This window comes from Pelophylax lessonae (assembly GCF_965119305.1).
Source record: "Pelophylax lessonae genome assembly, chromosome: 1".
Lineage (NCBI taxonomy): Eukaryota > Metazoa > Chordata > Amphibia > Anura > Ranidae > Pelophylax > Pelophylax lessonae.
The window spans coordinates 486,856,189-486,881,031 of record NC_138768.1 but is presented as its reverse complement, the minus strand read 5'-3'; positions in this window follow the sequence as shown (position 1 = coordinate 486,881,031).

Here is a 24,843-nt window from a genome sequence, read left to right as displayed (position 1 = left end):
TTTTAAGTCAAAATAACTGCATTTGGTCACTAAAGGTCTGAAAAAAAATTAAGTCCAAATGACTATATTTTTTTCTTTTAGAGCCTTAAAAAGCCGGTTTTAGACAAGATTTTAGACATTTGGCTCCAATAGCCTGAAAAAAATTTTTTGGGTCAAAATGACTCGATTTTGGCCTCCAAGAGTCTAAAAAGCCTTCCTTTTTTAGTCAAAATAACTGCATTTGGTCACCAAAGGTATGAAAAACACATTTAGTCAAATTGACTGTATTTTTGTCTTTTAGAGCCTTAAAACGCGGATTTTAGGCACGATTTTAGACATTTGGGCTCAAATGGCCTGAAAGATTTTTTTGGTCAAAATGACTCTATTTTGGTCTCCACCTGTCTAAAAAGCCTTTTTTAGTCAAAATAACTGCATTTGGTCACCAAAGGTCTGATAAAAAAAATTAGTCAAAATGACTGTATTTTTGTCTTTTAGAGCCTTAAAAAGACGGTTTTAGACAAGATTTGTCTATAACTGGCCATTTGGGCTCCAATTGCCTGAAAAAAATTCGGTCAAAATGACTCTATTTTGGTCTCCAAGTGTCTAAAAAGCCTTTTTAGTCAAAATAACTGCATTTGGTAACCAAAGGTCTGAAAAAAAATTTAGTCAAAATGACTATATTTTTGTCTTTTAGAGCCTTGAAAAGCCGGTTTTAGACAAGATTTTAGATATTTGGGCTCCAATGGCCTGAAAATTTTTTTGTTAAAATGACTCTATTTTGGTCTCCAAGTGTCTAAAAAATCCTTTTTTAGTATAAATAACTGCATTTGGTCACCAAAGGTCTGAAAAAAATTAGTCAAAATGACTGTATTTTTGTCTTTTAGAGCCTTAAAAAGCCGGTTTTAGATAAGAGTTGTCTAAAACCGGCCATTTGGGCTCCAATGGCCTGAAAAAAATTTGTTGGTAAAAATGACTCAATTTTGGTCTCCAAGTGTCTAAAAAAGCCTTTTTTAGTCAAAATAACTGCATTTTGTCACCAAAGGTCTAAAAAAAATTAGTCAAAGTGTCTTTATTTTTGTCTTTTAGAGCCTTAACCACTTGCCGACTCCCGCACGACTATTTACGTCGGCAGTAAGCCCCTCACAGGCAAAGTGATGTTGATCTACGTTGCTAGCTTGTGAGGGTCTAGGGAGCGAGCGCGCGCCCCCGGAGGCGCGCTCCCGCGTGGTCACGGATCCCCCGCACGTGTGACCGGCGGACCCGATGTTCGCCGGTCACTCGGCGATTGTCACTGCAGAGGGAGAAAGTCAGGTGACTGATATAAACAAGCCGCCTGTCATTCTCCCCTGTGTAGAAACAGTGATCATACGGTTCTACTATGTAGGACCGTTGATCACTGTTCCTACAGCTCAAGCCACAGCCAATCACAGTTAGAATCACGCCCCGAGGGACACACACAGCCCCTCCCTCTCAAAAAAAGTTAACCCCCTTCACTGCCAGTGTAATTTTACAGTAACAGTGCATATGTATAGCACTGATTACTGTAGAAATGTCACTGGTAACCCCAAAAGTGTCAGCCATTGTTCAATGAAAGCCACAGGATCTTTACCTTCCACCCGCTCAGGGATCCCAATTGCTCTGATATTACTCCGTCTCTGTAAGATTCCGGTACCTCCGGTACCCTTAATCACCACTTTTCTCTGTAATGCGTCCCACCTTTCTCTTCAGGTGGTACGCATATACCTTTAAGAACGATGATGTCACTGCTGAGCGCCGCAGAGCGGCTATTTTAACCGCTGGCGGTCTCACTCACATTGTTCGTTCAACCTGCCTTGTTATCCACATGCTTTCAAGCCTGTCTCTCGATCGGAACCTCCAGCTATTCCCTTTACCTGGAGCAGACCAGAACCTCGCTACTGATCCCTGTATCTCGCTACCGGATAATTCCTTATCTACTGGACTTCTCTAAACTACTAACATTACAAGTGATAAGTACCCCGCAGGGGAACCCTCTATAACCTTTTTGCACTATCTACCTATGCACATTAAGGACTGTTACCACCTATCCATACTATCCTATCATCTGCACTGTTACATAGATTGCTAGCTCTTGAGCCTACTACCATCTATCATCTGCACTGCTGCATAGATTGCTAGCTCTCCTGTCTACTACTATCTATCCTTGCACTGGGTTAGTCTATCCTGTATTTGTCATCTGCTGTCCTCACCACCTGTTAGCTTACTCGATACTAACCTATCTGCATTCCTAAATACCATCTTGAACTCTCCTATACAAAACCTATCAAGTGATTACCATCATTGTCACTGTTCACACCTGTCCCTTCAGCACATCACCTTCATACTATCATATACATACTATCACTCCAGGAACATCTCATTGAGTGTGTATATATCTGTATGTTGAAGCTGACAGGCCCACGGTGATGAGTCCTGGAGAGTTGGATCTGGTATTCAACACATCTCACATCTCATGACTACTGAGTGGAGATTTTGCAGCTGCAAATCCAGCCTATAATAAAAAACGCAGGAGCGTTACAGATTGAACAAACCTTAAAAATGGATTCAGCAGAATTACCCACTCAAGTGACACAATTAACACAACAAGTAAAAGCGTTAATACTTGCTCTGACTGACGTACAAGAAAAGAATCAGACTCTGACACAGCAGGTAACCCAGCTCTCACGACTTACTGCTGTTCAGCCTCCTGAACCTAAAATAAACTCTCCTCTAGTGTTTACAGGTGATCGGAAAAAATTTAGTGAATTCAAAAACGCATGTCAATTGCTTTTTTTGTTAAAACCTCGTACATACCCCACTGATCAAATAAAAGTCTGTACCGTTATTTCATACTTGACGGGTGATCCACGGACCTGGGCAGACTCTCTCTTTGAGAATAATGATCAGATTCTCAACACCTATTCCTTATTCCTAGCGGAACTCGCTAGTTTATACGATGACCCCAATAGGCAGAGTACTGCTGATATTCAGTTGAGTGCCTTAAAACAAGGAAGGAGACCTGTAGAAGACTTTGTATCTGAGTTCAAAAGATGGACCCTTGATTCAGGGTGGAATGACACATCTTTGCGAACTCAATTCAGACTCGGGTTATCAGAAGCTGTTAAAGACGAGCTCGCCCGAGAAACAAACTCTACATACCCCCTACTATGACAAACTCTACATACCCCCTACTATGCGCAGATGGGAGGTTACACATATTCTCACAATAGTGAGAAGGGAAAAGCAAAGTCCGTTTTTTCCAATCTATGATTGGTTGGTGTGTGTGTAACCAGGGAAGTCCCAAAATAATAGGAAAATGGGGTGTGGATAGTATGTCAAAGGTGATGGTCTCCACATGTGATTCGTTGGTAGTGGCAAGGAGTGCCTGTGTCTGGTTGGTAATTGGACAAGAAGACAGTGGAATACCATTAATGAAACTAACAGAAACAGGCTTAGATTTTGAAATAATAGGTATTTTATTTAAGGTAACAAAGCGTGTATCAATATAGTTTCCACAAGATCCAGTGTCGACCATAGCCTTGGTGGTGATACTAGTTTGGTCCCATTGTAATATTAAATGAACAAAAAGATAGGGGTTAGAAAAGGAAGTCGTTAATCCTCCCAGCAAGACATGTGAACACTCACCCTCTTTTTTGCGGATAAGGGGACAGGTGCTTATCAAATGATCCGAGGATGCGCAGTACATGCAGAGATTTCTGGATGTTCTTCTAGCTCGTTCAGTAGTCGTTAAAGGTGGGCGTATGGTTCCTACATCCATGGGAGTAGGGTCAACGGCCGAAATCTGAGAAGGACTAGACAATGGCATAGCCATCTTTTCAGCCCTTCTTTCTCGCAGTCGTCTGTCGATGTTGATACTAAGTTGTATCAAGGCCTCCAAGGAGCCAGGTAAATCTGCTCGGGCGAGCTCGTCTTTAACAGCTTCCGATAACCCGAGTCTGAATTGAGTTCGCAAAGATGTGTCATTCCACCCTGAATCCAGGGTCCATCTTTTGAACTCAGATACAAAGTCTTCTACAGGTCTCCTTCCTTGTTTTAAGGCCCTCAACTGAATATCAGCAGTACTCTGCCTATTGGGGTCATCGTATAAACTAGCGAGTTCCGCTAGGAATAAGGAATAGGTGTTGAGAATCTGATCATTATTCTCAAAGAGAGAGTCTGCCCAGGCCCGTGGATCACCAGTCAAGTATGAAATAACGGTACAGACTTTTATTTGATCAGTGGGGTATGTACGAGGTTTTAACAAAAAAAGCAATTGACATGCGTTTTTGAATTCACTAAATTTTTTCCGATCACCTGTAAACACTAGAGGAGAGTTTATTTTAGGTTCAGGAGGCTGAACAGCAGTAAGTCGTGAGAGCTGGGTTACCTGCTGTGTCAGAGTCTGATTCTTTTCTTGTACGTCAGTCAGAGCAAGTATTAACGCTTTTACTTGTTGTGTTAATTGTGTCACTTGAGTGGGTAATTCTGCTGAATCCATTTTTAAGGTTCGTTCAATCTGTAACGCTCCTGCGTTTTTATTATAGGCTGGATTTGCAGCTGCAAAATCTCCACTCAGTAGTCATGTAGAGATGTGTTGAATACCAGATCCAACTCTCCAGGACTCATCACCGTGGGCCTGTCAGCTTCAACATACAGATATATACACACTCAATGAGATGTTCCTGGAGTGATAGTATGTATATGATAGTATGAAGGTGATGTGCTGAAGGGACAGGTGTGAACAGTGACAATGATGGTAATCACTTGATAGGTTTTGTATAGGAGAGTTCAAGATGGTATTTAGGAATGCAGATAGGTTAGTATCGAGTAAGCTAACAGGTGGTGAGGACAGCAGATGACAAATACAGGATAGACTAACCCAGTGCAAGGATAGATAGTAGTAGACAGGAGAGCTAGCAATCTATGCAGCAGTACAGATGATAGATGGTAGTAGGCTCAAGAGCTAGCAATCTATGTAACAGTGCAGATGATAGGATAGTATGGATAGGTGGTAACAGTCCTTAATGTGCATAGGTAGATAGTGCAATAAGGTTATGGAGGGTTCCCCTGCGGGGTACTTATCACTTGTAATGTTAGTAGTTTAGAGAAGTCCAGTAGATAAGCAATGGTCCGGTAGCGAGATACAGGGATCAGTAGCGAGGTTCCGGTCTGCTCCAGGTAAAGGGAATAGCTGGAGGTTCCGATCGAGAGACAGGCTTGAAAGCATGTGGATAACAAGGCAGGTTGAACGAACAATGTGAGTGAGACCGCCGGCGGTTGAAATAGCCGCTCTGCGGCGCTCAGCAGTGACATCATCATTCTTAAAGGTATATGCGTACCACCTGAAGAGAAAGGTGGGACGCATTACAGAGAAAAGTGGTGATTAAGGGTACCGGAGGTACCGGAATCTTACAGAGACGGAGTAATATCAGAGCAATTGGGATCCCTGAGCGGGCGGAAGGTAAAGATCCTGTGGCTTTCATTGAACAATGGCTGCTCTCTACTTTTGGGCAAGAATCCTTTACTTCCATGTTTTCGGTGGAACGTGCTCATAGGGTGCCTATGCGACCTCTTCCTCCTGGAGCCCCCCCCCCCCCCACGCACTTTCATCTTCAAATTCCTCAATTACTAAAGCCAGGGGAATGCAGGGGAGGCTCAAGATTGACAACTCAAGGATCTCCCTGTTTCCCGATTACTCTGCGGTGGTGCAGAAACAGCGTGCAAAATTCGTAGAGGTCAAGAGGAGATTGCGGGACTTGAATGTTCAATACGCTATGCTGTACCCTTCCAGGCTCCGGGTGGTGGCCCGGGATGAGGTGTTGTTCTTTGATAAGCCTTCTGCTGCTGTTCAATGGCTGGATGCTAATGGTGGGGCCCTGCGGGCGGCCACTTCCCCCAGGCGAGAAGACCTTTGAGGATCGTTTCTACTTTTTGGAACTTTTGTACTCTTTTCGGCCGGTCATGGATCCTTTCGGTTCTCCTGCCTATACTTGGCACTTGATGTTACACACACTTTTCCTGTTATGATGGGAGCTCTTCTGCTGCACTAATGGTTGCTACCTCTCACATGGTTGCTAATTTTGAGGAGACTACACTTGCATCGGTGGTCCCTCTCCGGTTTCCCCCCCTTGGTCGTGACTGGACATGCCCTATTGACTCGTCCCTTCCCCCACACGTGGCAGACGTGTATTGCCTTTTTGTTTCCCCCTTTTTGCCTTTTTTCTGGTCCTGGACTTTGGTTCGATTTTTGCTTTTCCTGCATGTACTTTGTCGCTCTACTGCTATTATTTTACCCTATGCTGTGGATGTTCCTATTGACTGTTCTCTATGCTGGGGCTGCACCGGTACTGTGTGGGCTGGGCGACTACTCCTGTTGCTCTCTCTATATAGCTGGGCTGTGCCGATGGGGTGTAGTGGGTTCACCCTTTCTGGGTGCCCTCTTTCGCCTCCCTGGCCGGGTTGCCTGATGCTCCGTGTATGGCTACATTTTGACTATGGCTGATAATATTTGTGTGATGTCCTGGAATGTGCGGGGCCTCGGCAACCCAGTAAAGAGGACAGCGGTGCTCCGCACCATCAAACGCCTGCAGGCAGATGTGGTTTGCCTGCAGGAGACCCATATGTCTCCTTCCACTTCCCCGTGTCTAGCTCCTAGCGTATTTAGTCACCAGTTCCACTCTGTTTACTCCACTTATTCGAGAGGGTGTGTATTTTGATTAAGAAGGGGGTACGGTTTCTATGCTCAAAGTCTGTGATTGACCCTGAGGGCCGGTTTGTTTTATCCTGCCAACTAGCAAGCCTTAGGTGTGTACTTGTGCCCCCCCCCCGTATTCTGCAGGGGTACTTAAACTTATCGTGCCACATATTGCTCAACTTCCTGATGTGCCCCTGCTGATGTTGGGGGACTTTACTGCTGTACTTGACTCTGCCTGGGGTTTGTTATCTCCCTGCTCCTAGGCGAACCCCAGTCCTGGGTTCATCGGCTCCTTGAAGAGGGCAGCCCCCATTAAACTCCTTACGGTCATTTTTTGAGGCCATGGCACAGCTCTATGATGACCCGCAGCGATCCTCCACCGCAGAAGCTGCGCTTCATGTTCTTCAGCAGGGTCGCAGGCCCGTAGAACACTACGTCACTAACTTCCGCCGCATCAGTTCCGATACGTCCTGGAACAAAAGCAGCACTCCGGTATCAGTTCCGTCTCGGCTTGTCAGAAGGACTGAAGGACGAGCTGGCGCGGGTAGGTGTCCCCAACGCCTTGGAAGATTTGATTTCCCAGGCCATTCAAATCGACCGGTGGCTACGGGAGCGCAGAGCAGAACGATCTCCGCAGCAGTTCAGACCAGCCTGGACGCTACCACGAGTTGCTCATCCTGCATACTTTTCTTCTGCTGGGTCAGCTCTTACCAACCCCGCTCCCGCTGGAGTCGCCTCAGATACGCCTGAACCTATAGAACTTGGGATCATACGGCCTGCTTTGTCCCCGGAGGAGAGACGCTGTCGCCAGTTGGGTAACATGTGCCTGTATTGCGGTGAAGCTGGCCACTATAAGCGCTCCTGCCCGGCAAAATACCATAAGTTCATGCCGGCCTCACCATCTGTTGCCAGTTCCTCCCACCTAGCCTTTCCTGTGTCATTACAGCTTCCGTAAGGACTCGTCCCAGTTACTGCAATCATTGACTTGGGAGCCTGCCGTTGTTTCATTGATCGCTCGTTCGCCCTGCAACATGGCGTATCTCTCCGGCTCAAGACTCAGGACCTCACCATCTTCCTGGCTGATGGTTCCCACATCAAATCCGGGCCCGTGACCCAAGAAACTTTTCCCCTTCCTATGGTCTCCTCCTCCGGCCATAAGGAACTGATTAGCCTGGATGTTATCACATCCTCCTTATTTCCCATTATCCTGGGATTACCATGGTTGCAAGCACATAACCCGCAAGTCAATTGGATCACAGGCACCATCCAGTTCCCATCTCTTTACTGCAAGAATTCCTGTCTACCCGCTCCTCCTGAATTCCCCAAGACTCTGTTCTGTCTTGAATCCAACCTGATGTGTGTTCTGTGGTGCCCAAAGCATACCATGATTTCCTGGACGTATTCAGCAAACGGGGAGCAGAGACCTTGCCCCCCCCACCGTCCATATGACTGCCCCATCGACTTGCTCCCAGGAGCCGAAATCCCGTTCGGCCGGATTTACCCACTTTCTGAACGTGAGCTGGACGTCTTAAAGGACTATGTAGACGAAAGTCTGAAGAAGGGGTTCATCCGTCCCTCTACCTCTCCAGCAGGGGCAGGTATCTTCTTCGTAGAGAAGAAGGATCACACCCTCCGACCCTGCATAGATTATAGGGATTTAAATAAAGTTACTATTAAAAACCGTTATCCCCTTCCTCTAGTCCCCGAACTCTTTCAGAGACTCAGATCTGCCATCCTGTTTACTAAGCTGGATCTTCGTGGGGCGTACTACTTGGTGCGCATCCGAGAGGGCGACGAATGGAAGATTGCTTTCCACACTAGATTCGGACATTTCGAATACCTGGTAATGCCATTTGGCCTTTGTAATGCTCCTGCCACGTTCCAACACTTTGTGAACGACATCTTCAGGGATTGGTTGGATATCTTCATCATCCAAATGACATCCTAATCTTCTCAACATCCCTAGAGCAGCATCGCGAGAATGTTCGAAATGTCCTCGGTCGCCTTCGCCAGCATGGCCAAGGCCGAGAAGTGCGTTTTTGAGCAGAACAGTATCCCATTTCTGGGGTTAATAATTTCCACAGAAGGAATAGAGATGGATCCTCAGAAGGTCTCTGCCATTCTGGACTGGCCACCTCCATCAGACAAAAAGGGAGTACAGCGCTTCGTTGGCTTCGCCAATTTTTATAGGAGGTTCATTAAGGGGTTCTCTAACATCATAGCCCTTATTACTCACCTTACTAAGAAGAACGTCCGCTTCCAGTGGACCCCAGAAGCTCAGTCCGCTTCTCGGTTCTTAAAAAACATTTTACCTCTGCCCCTATCCTAAGTCACCCGGATCCTGCCTTACCCTATCTCCTGGAGGTAGACGCATCGGACGTTGCGGTCGGGGCAGTCATCTCCCAAAGACAGGGAACTAGAGGCTTAACTCACCCAATAGCCTTCTTTTCCCGGAAACTCTCTCCCGCAGAGAAAAACTATGATGTCGGGGACCGGGAACTCTTGGCTATCAATGCCGCTCTCGAAGTGGTATTCCCAGGTGGTCTCCCGTCCAGGTACTAACCAGGCCCGACCCTGCTTAGCTTCCGAGATCAGGCGTGTTCAGGGTGATGTGGCCATAGGCGATCACCACTGCCACCCTCGACCCCTTTGAACTTGGCAATGGCAAGATGACACCTCAGGAGAAACAAAAAGAAAGCCAACGAATAAAGGAAAAGCCAAAATGCTACAGCACCCTGTATTCCCAGGCGGTCTCGCATCCAGGTACAAACCAGGCCCGACCCTGCTTAGCTTCTGAGATCAGATGAGATCAGACGTGTTAAGGGTGATGTGGCCATAGGCGATCACCACTGCCACCCTCGACTCCTTTGAACTTGGCCATGGCAAGATGGCACCTCTTCTTGATGGGCCTTTTTTGAGACATCCCATGCAGACCGAACAGTTGCGATCTGCAAGATTTGTCAGAAGGGTATAAAACGTGGCAAAAATGTCAACCACCTGGGTACAAGCTGCCTAAACAGGCATTTGACAACCCACCACTTGGCCTGTTGGCAGGAGCATTTGAAGAACCCACAAAAGGGCCAAAGATCGGTCAGTCGGCCTCCTAGTCCTCCTCGCGCTGCTCCTCGTGCTCCACCTGCACATCAGTCTATTCCTGGCCCTGCTATAGTCACTCGTCACCTGTTGGCAGCCTCCATTGACAGGTATGATGATATAGCAGGCAGTGTCGCATCTACCTCCAGCACACCACCAGCTGTAACATCTAGACGCCAAATTTCGATTCCACACATGCTGGAACGAAAAAAAAAATGTATACTCCCCGCCACCCACATACCCAGCATCTAAACAGTAGTTTGGCAAAACTACTGGCTCTGCAACTGTTACCATTTAACCTGGTAGAGTCTGCTCCCTTCCGTGACTTTGCAAAATGTGCAGTTCCACAGTGGCAGGTGCCAAGTCGGCATTACTTTGCCCGTAAGGCCCTGCCATCCCTATACCAACATGTGGAAGGCAATGTACTGTCGTCCCTGGCCATGTCAGTCAGCCGTAAGATACACCTGACGGCTGACACTTGGTCAAGCAAACATGCGCAGGGACGGTACATTTCTGTCACTGCTCATTGGGTGACACTGCTTGCCAGCGGAAGGGATTGTAGCCAGAGCTCGGTGCTGCAGCCAGGTTGCCCCCACGTCTGCAAACAGCTGGTGGTGTCGCTGATCCGGGTAGATCGATCACTTCTACCCCCTTCTGCTCCTCCTCCTACACCATGCCTTTCTTTTTGCTCCTAATCAACTGTACAGCCAATGTGTATGATGGGGACATAATGCAGTGCACTGGGAACAAGATTAGAGATTTTTTTTTAAAAGGTGCTGTCTCTTAAAATGTGCATATAATTAACAGGTGTATTTTCACAATGTCAGGGCCCAGACTTGAACCTGGGACCTCCAGTGTGTCTGCCAATGACTCTACTTGCTGAGCCACCTGGAATGCTGGACAGCTCCTTGGACAGCTCCTTGGACAAATCCTTGAATGACCCTGCTGTGAATCTTTATTGCCTTGAACTTTGAACCCTTTGCTCCTCCCATGAACTTCCTGTTTTAAGCCATGTCTTTGCACTTCCTGGTTGGCAGAATATTATGCCTTCAAGAGCCGATATCTCGCTTGTCTCTCCTGCTGCCATCCGTATCTTTGCTACCATCCATTATCGACACTTGGCTTGTTCCTCGACTATGCTTTTGCCTAATCCCGACTTGCAACTACTTGTTACCGACCTTTGGCTATTCCTAGACTACGCTTCTGCTTGATCCTGACCTGCTGTATCTGCTACTGGACCCTGGCTTGCTCACCTCCTGGTGGGGCGATCCTGAGGACCGCGACCTGGTACTAACACGCAGCAAAATCCATCTCCACCATCGAGGGAGTCAAACTAGGCCTTGCAGATTGCCGCATGTCTTCCTCCTCCTCCTCCTCAAAGCCTGCAAAAGTTCCCGAAGAATCCTCCTCCTCCTCTTCCACCCCTGGATCCTGCTCGGGCCTCTGGGAGCTAGGCATAATGGGGTCAGGATTCTCAGGATAAAGGGGGCCTTGAGAGGCAAGGAAGTCCTCCTCTTCCTCCTGCTGCTCTGCCTCCAGTGCCCTGTCCATAATGCCACGCAGAGTGTGCTCCAACAAAAACAGTACCGGTAGGGTGTCACTGATGCATGCGCTGTCCCGGCTGACCATCCTTGTGGACTCCTCAAATGCCGAGAGGACAGCACATGCATCCTTATTTAAAAGCCACTGCCGTGGTGAAAAGAAGCCCAGGCGCGCTGAGCCAGTGCTGGTGCTGTACTCGCAGAGATATTCATTGAGGGCCCTCTGCTGCATGTACAGGCGCTGCAGCATAGCCAAGGTGGAGTTCCAGCGGGTGGGCATGTCACAGACAAGGCGGTGTACCGGCAGGTGAAACTCGTGCTGCACTTCAGCCAAACGTGCAGTGGCACTGTACGACCGCCTGAAGTGATTGCACACCCTTCTTGCCATCCTTAGCACATCCTGCATTCCCGGGTATGAGTTCAAAAACCGCTGTACCACGAGATTTAGGACATGCGCCAGGCATAGCACATGGGTCAACTTTCCCTGACGAAGGGCGGCCAGGAGGTTTGACCCATTATCAGTAACCACAATCCCTGGCTGCAGCTGGCGTGGTGTCAACCACCTCTGGGCCTGTGCCTGCAGAGCCCCAAGAATCTCAGGGGCAGTGTGCTGCCTGTCCCCTAGACACACAAGCTGCAGCACTGCGTGACACCTTTTGGCCTGGGACATAGAATAGCCCTTTGAACGCTTACGTAGTACCTCATCATATTCAAAGGACCATTCTGCAGAGGAGGGCATGGAGGAGGATGAGTAGGAGGAGGAGCAGAAGGGGGTAGAAGTGATCGATCTACCCGGATCAGCGACACCACCAGCTGTTTGCAGACGTGGGGGCAACCTGGCTGCAGCACCGAGCTCTGGCTACAATCCCTTCCGCTGGCAAGCAGTGTCACCCAATGAGCAGTGACAGAAATGTACCGTCCCTGCCCATGTTTGCTTGACCAAGTGTCAGCCGTCAGGTGTATCTTACGGCTGACTGATGTGGCATGGCAGGGCCTTACGGGCAAAGTAATGCCGACTTGGCACCTGCCACTGTGGAACTGCACATTTTGCAAAGTCACGGAAGGGAGCAGACTCTACCAGGTTAAATGGTAACAGTTGCAGAGCCAGTAGTTTTGCCAAACTACTGTTTAGATGCTGGGTATGTGGGTGGCGGGGAGTATACATTTTTTTTTCGTTCCAGCATGTGTGGAATCGAAATTTGGCGTCTAGATGTTACAGCTGGTGGTGTGCTGGAGGTAGATGCGACACTGCCTGCTATATCATCATCCCTGTCAATGGAGGCTGCCAACAGGTGACGAGTGACTATAGCAGGGCCAGGAATAGACTGATGTGCAGGTGGAGCACGAGGAGCAGCGCGAGGAGGACTAGGAGGCCGACTGACCGATCTTTGGCCCTTTCGTGGGTTCTTCAAATGCTCCTGCCAACAGGCCAAGTGGTGGGTTGTCAAATGCCTGTTTAGGCAGCTTGTACCCAGGTGGTTGACATTTTTGCCACGTTTTATACCCTTCTGACAAATCTTGCAGATCGCAACTGTTCGGTCTGCATGGGATGTCTCAAAAAAGGCCCATCAAGAAGAGGTGTGTATAGTGGCCCGGGAGACAACAGGTGCGGCCTTAGATGGAGCGGGCCGTCTGCTCTCCCCTCTTGCTTGCTCTGCCTCCTCCTCAACCTCAGACCCAACATCAGACTCTATAAAGGACTGAGCATCAGGCGTAGCCCGGGAGACAACAGGTGTGGCCTTAGATGGAGCTGGCTGTCTGCTCTCCCCTCTTGCTTGTTCTGCCTCCTCCTCAACCTCAGACCCAACATCAGACTCCATAAAGGACTGAGCATCAGGCTGGAGTAGATGGCCGACACTGTGGTCAAACAGCTCAGCTGACTCCTCTGCCATGTCTGAAGTTGGGTCTAAGGGAGGACGTGAGGTGGACATGGACTCATCTCTATTTGTTCTGCCAACTGCAGAAGACTGACCACTTTTCTCTGCCTGGGTCACTGTAGTTGCAGATGATGCCGATGATGAGGGTTTGGTAATATAGTCCACCACCTCCTGTACGTACTGTGGACGTATAGCTTGGCCACTGCCAGAGAACAATGCAAATGGTGGCCTGGCTGAGGACTGACCACCACGTCCACCCCTGCCTCTAGACACCCTAGAAGCTGTGCCCCTTTCCGCAGCAGGGCCACGTATGCCTTTTCTTGGTCTACCTGGCATATTTGTCACTGAGGCGTTGGCAACTCTGTGCAGTGAAAAACGCACACTGCTATGCGACCCACAGTTGTCGCTGAATACAGCACAGCAGATGCGTGTCACGCACAGTTGCAAAGCCTTTTGCACAGTGGACCTAATGCTTTCAAGAACAGGCGTTAAGTTGTCACTGAGGCAATGTATTTTGCTGACTAGCAAGCACGTATACCTGCTGTAGATATATCAGCACTGTGGAACGTGCTCACTACACAGAACCCTCACACTTTCACTTTCACTTTCCCTACAGAAACTAGATTATTACATCTAACTACTGTGGTACAAAGTTCCCTAACTACACTAGATATCCCTTTCCTCACACTAAAAGAACAGCTCCATACAGCAGAAGACTGACACTGTCCCTTTAATTTTTTTTTTTTCTAACTCAAAAAACCAGCACAATCGCTGTATTTCTAACTACACTGACTGGCTGTAAGCTGAATGCAATTCTGCTATATGGAGCTTTAGAAGCACTCGCCTATGCAGAAAACATAGTGTAGCAAAGCAGGAGTAAGAGAAATGCTTCCACTCTCTTCAACAGACTCTGTATCACTGTGCTAGGGGTTAGGCGGGGCTATCTTATATACTGTGGGGCGTATTCACTTCTGATTGGAACCTGGTCTCCGTAGTCACTCCAATCACGTTCCCAGAAGACTCCTGCCCCCTCATTGGCTTTTGCTGATGTTTCTGGGCCAATCACAGGCTTTTAAAGCCCAGTTCCTGTACCAGTGCATTTTGGGCGGTTCTGGTGGCTGAATTCCGAACTTTTACCGCAAAAAGTTCGGAATTCGGCCGAATTTCGAACACCCAATGTTCGGGTCGAACCGATGGTCGACCCGAACCGTTCGATCATCTCTACGGGTTAGTACCTGGATGGGAGACCACCTGGGAATACCAGGTGCTGTAGGCTTTTGGCTTTTCCTTTATTCGTTGGCTTTTTTTTTGTTTCTCCTGAGGTGCCATCTTGCCATGGCCAAGTTCAAAGGGGTCGAGGGTGGCAGTGGTGAGCGCCTACGGCCACATCACCCTGAACACGCCCGATCCTGTCTGATCTCGGAAGCTAAGCAGGGTCGGGCCTGGTTAGTACCTGGATGGGAGACCAGCTGGGAATACCAGGTGCTGTAGGCTTTTGGCTTTTCCTTTATTCGTTGGCTTTCAAGATAACTGCATGTGGTAACCAATAGCCTAAAAAAATGTTTTTGGTCAAAATGACTATTTTCGTCTTTTAGAGTCTTAAAACGCTTGTTTTAGACAAGATAACTGCATTTGGTCTCCAATGGCCTGAAAAAATTTTTTGGTCAAAATGACTCTAATTTGGTCTCCAAGTGTCTAAAAAGCCTTTATTCGTCAAAATAACTGCATTTGGTCACCAAAGGTCTGAAAATTGTTTTTAGTCAAAATGACTGTATTTTCGCCTTTTAGAGTCTTAAAAAGTCGATTTTAGACAAGATAATTGCATTTCGTAACCAATGGCCTGAAAAATCTTTTTGGTCAAAATGACTCTATTTTGGTTTCCAAGTGTCTAAAAAGCCTTTTTTAGTCAATATAACTGCATTTGATAACCAAAGGTCTGAAAAATAATTTAGTCAAAATGACTGTATTTTTGTCTTTTAGAGTCTGAAAACGCTTGTTTTAGACAAGAAAACTGCATTTGGTAAACCAATGGCCTGAAAGAAAAATTTTTTGGTCAAAATTACTCTATTTTTGTCTCCAAGTGTCTAAAAAGCCGTTTTTAGTCAAAATAACTGCATTTGATCACCAAAGGTCTGAAAAAAATTTAGTCAAAATGACTATTTTTGTCTTTATAGTCTTAAAACGCTTGTTTTAGACAAGATAATGCATTTGGTCTCCAATGGCCTGAAAAATATTTTTTTGATCAAAATGACTCTGTTTTGGTCTCCAAATGTCAAAAAAGCCTTTTTTAGTCAGAATAACTGCATTTGATCACCAAAGATCTGGAAAAAATGTTTTAGTCAAAATGACTGTATTTTCGGCTTTTAGAGTCTTAAAACGCCGGTTTTAGACCAGATAACTGCATTTGGTAAACCAATGGCCTGAAAAAATTTTTTGGTCAAAATTACATTATTTTGGTCTCCAAGTGTCTAAAAAGCCTTTTTTAGTCAAAATAACTACATTTGGTCACCAAAGGTCTGACATTTTTTTTGTCAAAATTTTTGTCTTTTCGTCTTTTAGAGTCTTAAACAGCCGCTTTTTAGACAAGATAACTGCATGTGGTAACCAATAGCCTGAAAAAAAAATTTTTTGGTCAAAATGACTCTATTTTGGTGTTCAAGTGTCTAAAAAGCCTACAAGCCTTTTAAGACTCTAAAATACAAAAATACAGTCATTTTGACTAAATTTTTTTTCAGGGGGCGTGGCCGAGCTGCGGGTGTGAGCGGACGTGCATGCTGTGAGCTCCGCTGTTGATCCTGCTAGTTATCCTGTGTAACTCCTTATCCTGCTCCGATTTCTACCGTCAGTCGGTGCCCTGTGTTCCCTGGAGTGCGGTGATCACCAGGTGAAGTCCTCCATCTTCTCTCCGTGATGTCTAAGAAGGGTAAAGAGGGAAATCTGCACAGGCCGGCCCGATCCAAGATGGCGGCGCCTCGCAGCGCGCAGCACAGGAGGCCACATATCTGGAGGCTGCTCAAAAGCTTTTTGCTAAGCCTGCTGCCCAGGACCCCCAAACTCTGAGGACCATCGATCCGGCTCACCGGGGTCGCATTCAGACACGGATGACACTGTTCCCTTAGGTGATCTCTCCTGCCAGATTGCTGATTGGGAGGCAGCAGATGCAGACCAGGCCCCGAGGCAATCATCTCCTACCCCGGACACAGAACCCACGTTGCGGGACATTATGGCTGCGGTTACCACCTGTACCACCCCAAATACAGCCCTGACAGTGGAGTTAAAGGGGGTCAAGGCTGAGATATCGTTCATGAGACATGAAATGCAGAAATTGAGGGAGAGGACAGTGGCAGTGGAAGGCAGGGTCAGCTCCCTGGAGGATGACATGGCGCCTTTGCAAAGGGAAGTGAAACATACTGCCCTGCTCTCAGCCCAGCAAGCTGCATGTCTGGATGACTTAGAGAATAGGATGAGACGGAGTAATATCAGAGCAATTGGGATCCCTGAGCGGGCGGAAGGTAAAGATCCTGTGGCTTTCATTGAACAATGGCTGCTCTCTACTTTTGGGCAAGAATCCTTTACTTCCATGTTTTCGGTGGAACTTGCTCAAAGGGTGCCTATGCGACCTCTTCCTCCTGGAGCCCCCCCCCCCCCGCGCACTTTCATCTTCAAATTCCTCAATTACTAAAGCCAGGGGAATGCAGGGGAGGCTCAAGATTGACAACTCAAGGATCTCCCTGTTTCCCGATTACTCTGCGGTGGTGCAGAAACAGCGTGCGAAATTCGTAGAGGTCAAGAGGAGATTGCAGGACTTGAATGTTCAATACGCTATGCTGTACCCTTCCAGGCTCTGGGTGGTGGTCCGGGATGAGGTGCTGTTCTTTGACAAGCCTTCTGCTGCTGTTCAATGGCTGGATGCTAATGGTGGGGCCCTGCGGGCGGCCACTTCCCCCAGGCGAGAAGACCTTTGAGGATCGTTTCTACTTTTTGGAACTTTTGTACTCTTTTCGGCCGGTCATGGATCCTTTCGGTTCTCCTGCCTATACTTGGCACTTGATGTTACACACACTTTTCCTGTTATGATGGGAGCTCTTCTGCTGCACTAATGGTTGCTACCTCTCACATGGTTGCTAATTTTGAGGAGACTACACTTGCATCGGTGGTCCCTCTCCGGTTTCCCCCCCTTGGTCGTGACTGGACATGCCCTATTGACTCGTCCCTTCCCCCACACGTGGCAGACGTGTATTGCCTTTTTGTTCCCCCCTTTTTGCCTTTTTTCTGGTCCTGGACTTTGGTTCGATTTTTGCTTTTCCTGCATGTACTTTGTCGCTCTACTGCTATTATTTTACCCTATGCTGTGGATGTTCCTATTGACTGTTCTCTATGCTGGGGCTGCACCGGTACTGTGTGGGCTGGGCGACTACTCCTGTTGCTCTCTCTATATAGCTGGGCTGTGCTGATGGGGTGTAGTGGGTTCACCCTTTCTGGGTGCCCTCTTTCGCCTCCCTGGCTGGGTTGCCTGACGCTCCGGGTATGGCTACATTTTGACTATGGCTGATAATATTTGTGTGATGTCCTGGAATGTGCAGGGCCTCTGCAACCCGGTAAAGAGGACGGCAGTGCTCCGGAATATCAAACGCCTTCAGGCAGATGTGGTTTGCCTGCAGGAGACCCATATGTCTCCTTCCACTTCCCCGTGTCTAGCTCCTAGCGTATTTAGTCACCAGTTCCACTCTGTTTACTCCACTTATTCGAGAGGGGTGTGTATTTTGATTAAGAAGGGGGTACGGTTTCTATGCTCAAAGTCTGTGATTGACCCTGAGGGCCGGTTTGTTTTATCCTGCCAACTAGCAAGCCTTAGGTGTGTACAAGCCCCCCCCCCCCGTATTCTGCAGGGGTACTTAAACTTATCGTGCCACATATTGCTCAACTTCCTGATGTGCTGATGTTGGGGGACTTTACTGCTGTACTTGACTCTGCCTGGGATGCGGCTAAGGCATTCATGGGAGGTCAGTTTATACGTACGGTTAATGTCATTAAAACGGACACCAGGCAATGGGAGAATACTGCGTTGGACGCAGTGACTAGAGCGGAGGAAACGTATGTTAGGGACCCGTCAGATGATACTCAGAGGTCGTGGCTGGCTGCCCAATCTATGGCCAAGTCGGTCTCGATTCAAAAGGCTGAAAACAAGCGCTTCTTCTTGCAGCAGAGGTATTTTGAGAAGGGAGAAAACACGGGTCATATGTTGGCCATGCTGGTTCGCTCGCAGCAGCCTGCGGCATTTATACCATAGATTAAGGATCCTCAGGGGGTGCTCTGGCACGCCACGGCTGACATACGGAGAGTACTTGGGAACTGATCTTTACTCCTCTAAGATCTCGGCTGACTCACGAGAAATTGCCGATTTTTTTGGCTTCCTGCGATTTGCCTTCTCTGTATGCCAGGGAACTGGCTGTGCTTGGGGCCCCCCTTACGGAAAACGAACTTTATGCGGCCTTGAAATCTACTAAGCCTGGTAAATCTCCGGGGGCTGATGGTATCCCGTCGGAGGTTTACAGCCGATACGCTGAACAGTTGGTGCCCGTGCTGCTGCGGGTATATAACGAAGCCTTCCGTATTGGCCGCTGTTAGGAATGCTTCCTGAGCACACTGATGTGCTGTCATGAATCTGCAATCTAAAGGGTTAACCTAGAGCAGACTAATTGCAGTAATTGGCAAACAGGCTGCCTTATTTAAACAGCTCAGAAGCACTGTGTCTTTGCTGACTTGTCTGCAGCTCTTCCTGTGTTCCCGAAGCCTGCTTCCTGTTACCTGTTTGATATCCGTTTTGACCTTTGGCTTGTTCCTGACCTTGTTGACCTGCTGCCCGTCCTGACCCCCGGCTTGTTTGACCATTCTCTCGGATCTCCCTTGTCTGCTTATCTGCCTTCAGATCATGACCGGCTTCTCTCTTGGTGGGGCGACCCTGAGGACTGCGACCTGGTATCCACACGCAGCAAAATCCATCCTCCCCACTAGAGGCTCTGGCGAAAACCGGTGGATACTTAGATTCCGCACCTCAGGTTAGCCTGTGTCACTTACCTTGGGGGTTCCCGTCTAAGCTCCGCCCTCTGGCACACGTGGGGCCTTCCTCTGCCATCAGGCTACCACTTGTATCCCTAACAGTACAAATCAGCCATGACGGAGCCTGCAAGAGAAGCCTCACCGTTGGAAGAGATCTGCCAACACCTCGCAGCCCTGTCTCAAACTGTAAAGTCGCTTCAAGACGGCTACACACAGCTAGAGGAACGGATGCGCTCTACGACACTTCAGGGGGATCCTCCTGTATTATCTGCTTCCTCTCCTGCTGCAGCACTCTCTGCACCTGCTTCTGGCCCTACCGTAGTGATTCTGCCACCAGAACCTCGAGTTCCTGCTCCCGAAAAATATTCCGGGGATCGCGGTAAATTCTGCGCCTTTCGCAACGCCTGGCAGCTGTATTTCTCCCTGCAACCTCGAACCTTTTCTTTGGAGACCACCAAGGTGGGGTTTGTTATCTCCCTGCTCCTAGGCGAACCCCAGTCCTGGGTTCATCGGCTCCTTGAAGAGGGCAGCCCCCATTAAACTCCTTACAGTCATTTTTTGAGGCCATGGCACAGCTCTATGATGACCCGCAGCGATCCTCCACCGCAGAAGCTGCGCTTCATGTTCTTCAGCAGGGTCGCAGGCCCGTAGAACACTACGTCACTAACTTCCGCCCCATCAGTTCCGATACATCCTGGAACGAAGCAGCACTCCGGTATCAGTTCCGTCTCGGCTTGTCAGAAGGACTGAAGGACGAGCTGGTGCGGGTAGGTGTCCCCAACGCCTTGGAAGATTTGATTTCCCAGGCCATTCAAATCGACCGGTGGCTACGGGAGCGCAGAGCAGAACGATCTCCGCAGCAGTTCAGACCAGCCTGGACGCTACCACGAGTTGCTCATCCTGCATACTTTTCTTCTGCTGGGTCAGCTCTTACCAACCCCGCTCCTCACCTCAGATACGCCTGAACCTATACAACCTGGGATCATACGGCCTGCTTTGTCCCCGAAGGAGAGACGCCGTCGCCAGTTGGGTAACCTGTGCCTGTATTGAGGTGAAGCTGGCCACTATGTGCGCTCCTGCCCGGCAAAATACCATAAGTTCATACCGGCCTCACCATCTGTTGCCAGTTACTCCCACCTAGCCTTTCCTGTGTCATTACAGCTTCCGGAAGGACTCGTCCCAGTTACTGCAATCATTGACTTGGGAGCCTGCAGTTGTTTCATTGATCGCTCGTTCGCCCTGCAACATGGCGTACCTCTCCGTCTCAAGACTCAGGACCTCACCATCTTCCTGGCTGATGGCTCCCACATCAAATCCGGGCCCGTGACCCAAGAAACTTTTCCCCTTCCTATGGTCTCCTCCTCCGGCCATAAGGAACTGATTAGCCTGGATGTTATCACATCCTCCTTATTTCCCATTATCCTGGGATTACCGTGGTTGCAAGCACATAACCCGCAAGTCAATTGGATCACAGGCACCATCCAGTTCCCATCTCTTTACTGCAAGAATTCCTGTCTACCCACTTCTCCTGAATTCCCCAAGACTCTGTTCTGTCTTGAATCCGAACCTGATGTGTGTTCTGTGGTGCCCAAAGCATACCATGATTTCCTGGACGTATTCAGCAAACGGGGAGCAGAGACCTTGCCCCCCCACTGTCCATATGACTGCCCCATCGACTTGCTCCCAGGAGCCGAAATCCCGTTCGGCCGGATTTACCCACTTTCTGAACGTGAGCTGGACGTCTTAAAGGACTATGTAGACGAAAGTCTGAAGAAGGGGTTCATCCGTCCCTCTACCTCTCCAGCAGGGGCAGGTATCTTCTTCGTAGAGAAGAAGGATCACACCCTCCGACCCTGCATAGATTATAGGGATTTAAATAATGTTACTATTAAAAACCGTTATCCCCTTCCTCTAGTCCCCGAACTCTTTCAGAGACTCAGATCTGCCATCCTGTTTACTAAGCTGGATCTTAGTGGGGCGTACCACTTGGTGCGCATCCGAGAGGGCGACGAATGGAAGACTGCTTTCCGCACTAGATTCGGACATTTCGAATACCTGGTAATGCCATTTGGCCTTTGTAATGCTCCTGCCACATTCCAACACTTTGTGAACTACATCTTCAGGGAATGGTTGGATATCTTCATCATCGTATACTTGGATGACATCCTAATCTTCTCAACATCCCTAGAGCAGCATCGTGAGCACGTTGGAAATGTCCTCGGTCGCCTTCGCCAGCATGGTCTCTACGCCAAGGCCGAGAAGTGCGTTTTTGAGCAGAACAGTATCCCGTTTCTGGGGTTAATAATTTCCACAGAAGGAATAGAGATGGATCCTCAGAAGGTCTCTGCCATTCTGGACTGGCCACCTCCATCAGACAAAAAGGGAGTACAGCGCTTCGTTGGCTTCGCCAATTTTTATAGGAGGTTCATTAAGGGGTTCTCTAACATCATAGCCCCTATTACTCACATTACTAAGAAGAACGTCCGCTTCCAGTGGACCCCAGAAGCTCAGTCCGCCTTCTCGGTTCTTAAAAAACATTTTACCTCTGCCCCTATCCTAAGTCACCCGGATCCTGCCTTACCCTATCTCCTGGAGGTAGACGCATCGGACGTTGTGGTCGGGGCAGTCATCTCCCAAAGACAGGGAACTAGAGACTTAACTCACCCAATAGCCTTCTTTTCCCGGAAACTCTCTCCCGCTGAGAAAAACTATGATGTCGGGGACCGGGAACTCCTGGCTATCAAAGCCGCTCTCGAGGGGGGGGATATCTACTAGAAGGAGCATCACGCCCGATTCTTATATTTACCGATCATAAGAACCTTGAGTACTAAAGATCTGAAAAGCGACTTAGACCCCGCAAGGCCCGATGGGCACTCTTCTTCTCCAGATTCTCGTTCCATATCACCTATCGGCCCGGGTCGAAAAATGTCAAACCGGATGCCCTGTCCCGGATGTTTGATAATACTAAAGAAGAGTTGGTACCTGACACTATCCTGTCAGAGAAAAACTTCCTGCTCACTAGCCTGAAATCCCATCTTGAGCAAGCCTCTGCCAAAATTTCTGGTCCACCTGGGATACCCCTGTCACGCAAGGATGGTTTGTTGTGGGCTAAGGACAAAATATTTGTCCCGGAGGGAGTCAGAGTTTCGGTTCTAGCTGCCTGCCATGACCACCCTCTGGCTGGCCATTTTGGTGTTCATAGGACCCTTGACCTCATGCAACGCACCTTCTGGTGGCCTGAGATGGGAAAAGACTGCAGAAGTTATGTGTCTTGCTCCAGGAGTAAAACCACCAGAAGTAGGGCGTGGGGTCTATTCAGACCACTCCCAATCCCTGACCGGCCCTGGCAAACTATCGCCATGGACTTTATCGTGGAACTTCCACCTTCGGCCGGGTGCTCCGCCATTTTTGTGGTTGTAGACCGGCTTACTAAGATGGCCCACTTTCTACCCCTCAAAGGTACCCCCTCTGCAAAGGAAACTGCAGAAGTCTTCATTAGGGAGATTGTGCGACTCCACGGGGTACCCACAAACATTATCTCGGACAGAGGGGTACAGTTCACGTCCCGCTTTTGGAGGGCCTTGTGTAAGCTACTAAAAATTGAATTATCTATGTCCTCAGCTTACCACCCGCAGACGAAAGGGCAAACAGAGAGGACAAACCAGACCCTGTAACAATATCTCCGGTGCTTTACCACCTTCGTCCAGGACGACTGGGTAGCATTACTACCATTTGCGGAATTTGCCTTTAATAATTCACGACATTCCGTTACCGGGTAATCTCCCTTCTTTGCCAATTATGGTTTTCATCCTTCCTTTCTGCCCGACGTCCCATCTGATTCCGGAGTGCCCGCAGTTCAGGTCACCATTGACTTCTTCACGAGTAACAACAAACTTCTGCAGGACACCTTGGCCAAGGCTCAGATAGCGTCCAAAAGAATCTTTGATGGGAAAAAGAGGAGAGAACTGATTCTCCAACCAGGTGACCAGGTCTTTTTATCCACAGCTAACCTGTGCTTGGCCTGCCCATCCAAGAAGTTGGCTTCCAGGTTTATCGGCCCATTCCCCGTTAAAATAAGACTCAATGCCGTGTCCTATGAGTTATCCTTACCTGATACCCTACGGATCCATCCTGTGTTCCATGTCACTTTTTTTTTAAAACCTGCGGTTCCTGACGCCTTCCCTGGCAGAAGCCCTGGACCTCCGGAACCAGTGATGGTGGATGGCGACATGGAGTACGAAGTTGAGGCTGTACTTGATTGCCGGAAAAGAGGTAACCAGCTTCAGTTCCTTATTAAATGGAAGGGTTATGAGCCGGAAGAGAATTCCTGGGAACCTGAGAGTAACATTCATGCCACAGACCTGATCCAGGCATTTTTTCCTGCCCATCCTCAGAAAAGCAGTTTGTTGGGCACCCGGAGGTTGCCCGTAAGGGGGGGGGGCAATGTTAGGAATGCTTCCTGAGCACACTGATGTGCTGTCAAGATTCTGCAATCTAAAAGGTTAACCTAGAGCAGATTAATTGCAGTAATTGGCAAAGAGGCTGCCTTATTTAAACAGCTCAGAAGCACTGTGTCTTTGCTGACTTGTCTGCAGCTCTTCCTGTGTTCCTGAAGCCTGCTTCCTGTTACCTGTTTGATATCCGTTTTGACCTTTGGCTTGTTCCTGACCTTGTTGACCTGCTGCCCGTCCTGACCGCCGGCTTGTTTGGCCATTCTCTCTGATCTCCCTTGTCTGCTTATCTGCCTTCGGATCTTGACTGGCTTCTCCCTTGGTGGGGTGACCCTGAGGACTGCGACCTGGTATCCACACGCATCAAAATCCATCCTCACCACTAGAGTATCTGGTGAAAACCGGTGGATACTTAGATTCCGCACCTCAGGTTAGCCTGTGTCACTTACCTTGGGGGTTCCCGTCTAAGTACCGCCGTCTAGCACACGTGGGGCCTTCCTCTGCCATCAGGTTAACACTTGTATCCCTAACAGCCGCCTTCCTGCCTCTATGTCCGAAGCTATAGTTGTTTTCCTGCTGAAGCCCGGCAAGGATCTGCTTTTGGCGGATTCCTAAAGGCCCATTTCTCTACTCACAACGGATGTTAAAATTCTAGCTAAGATACTGGCCACTAGGCTGTCCTCTGTTGTCCAGGGGGTTGTCCATAGGGATCAATCGGGGTTTATCCTGACCAGATCAACGGCACTTAATCTCCGCCGACTATTTCTGAACCTTCAGATCCCAGTAGACAACCCTGGGAACCGGGCAGTCTTTTCGCTAGATGCCGCTAAGGCATTCAATAGTGTTGAATGGGTGTACCTATGGGAAGTTCTCAAGTGCTTTGGTGTGGGAGAGAACTTTCTGAACTGGGTGCGGGTACTGTACGCTGCCCCCGCGGCCAGACTGAGGGTGAACGGGGAGCTTTCTGGACCCTACTGTTTGCACAGGGGGACTAGACAGGGCTGCCCGCTATCTCCATTGCTGTTTGCCATGGCACTGGAGACCTTAGCGGCGCGAATTCGGTCCTCCAATAACATAGTGGGGTTCAGAAGGGGCTCCAATGCAGACGTTATCTCACTCTATGCGGATGA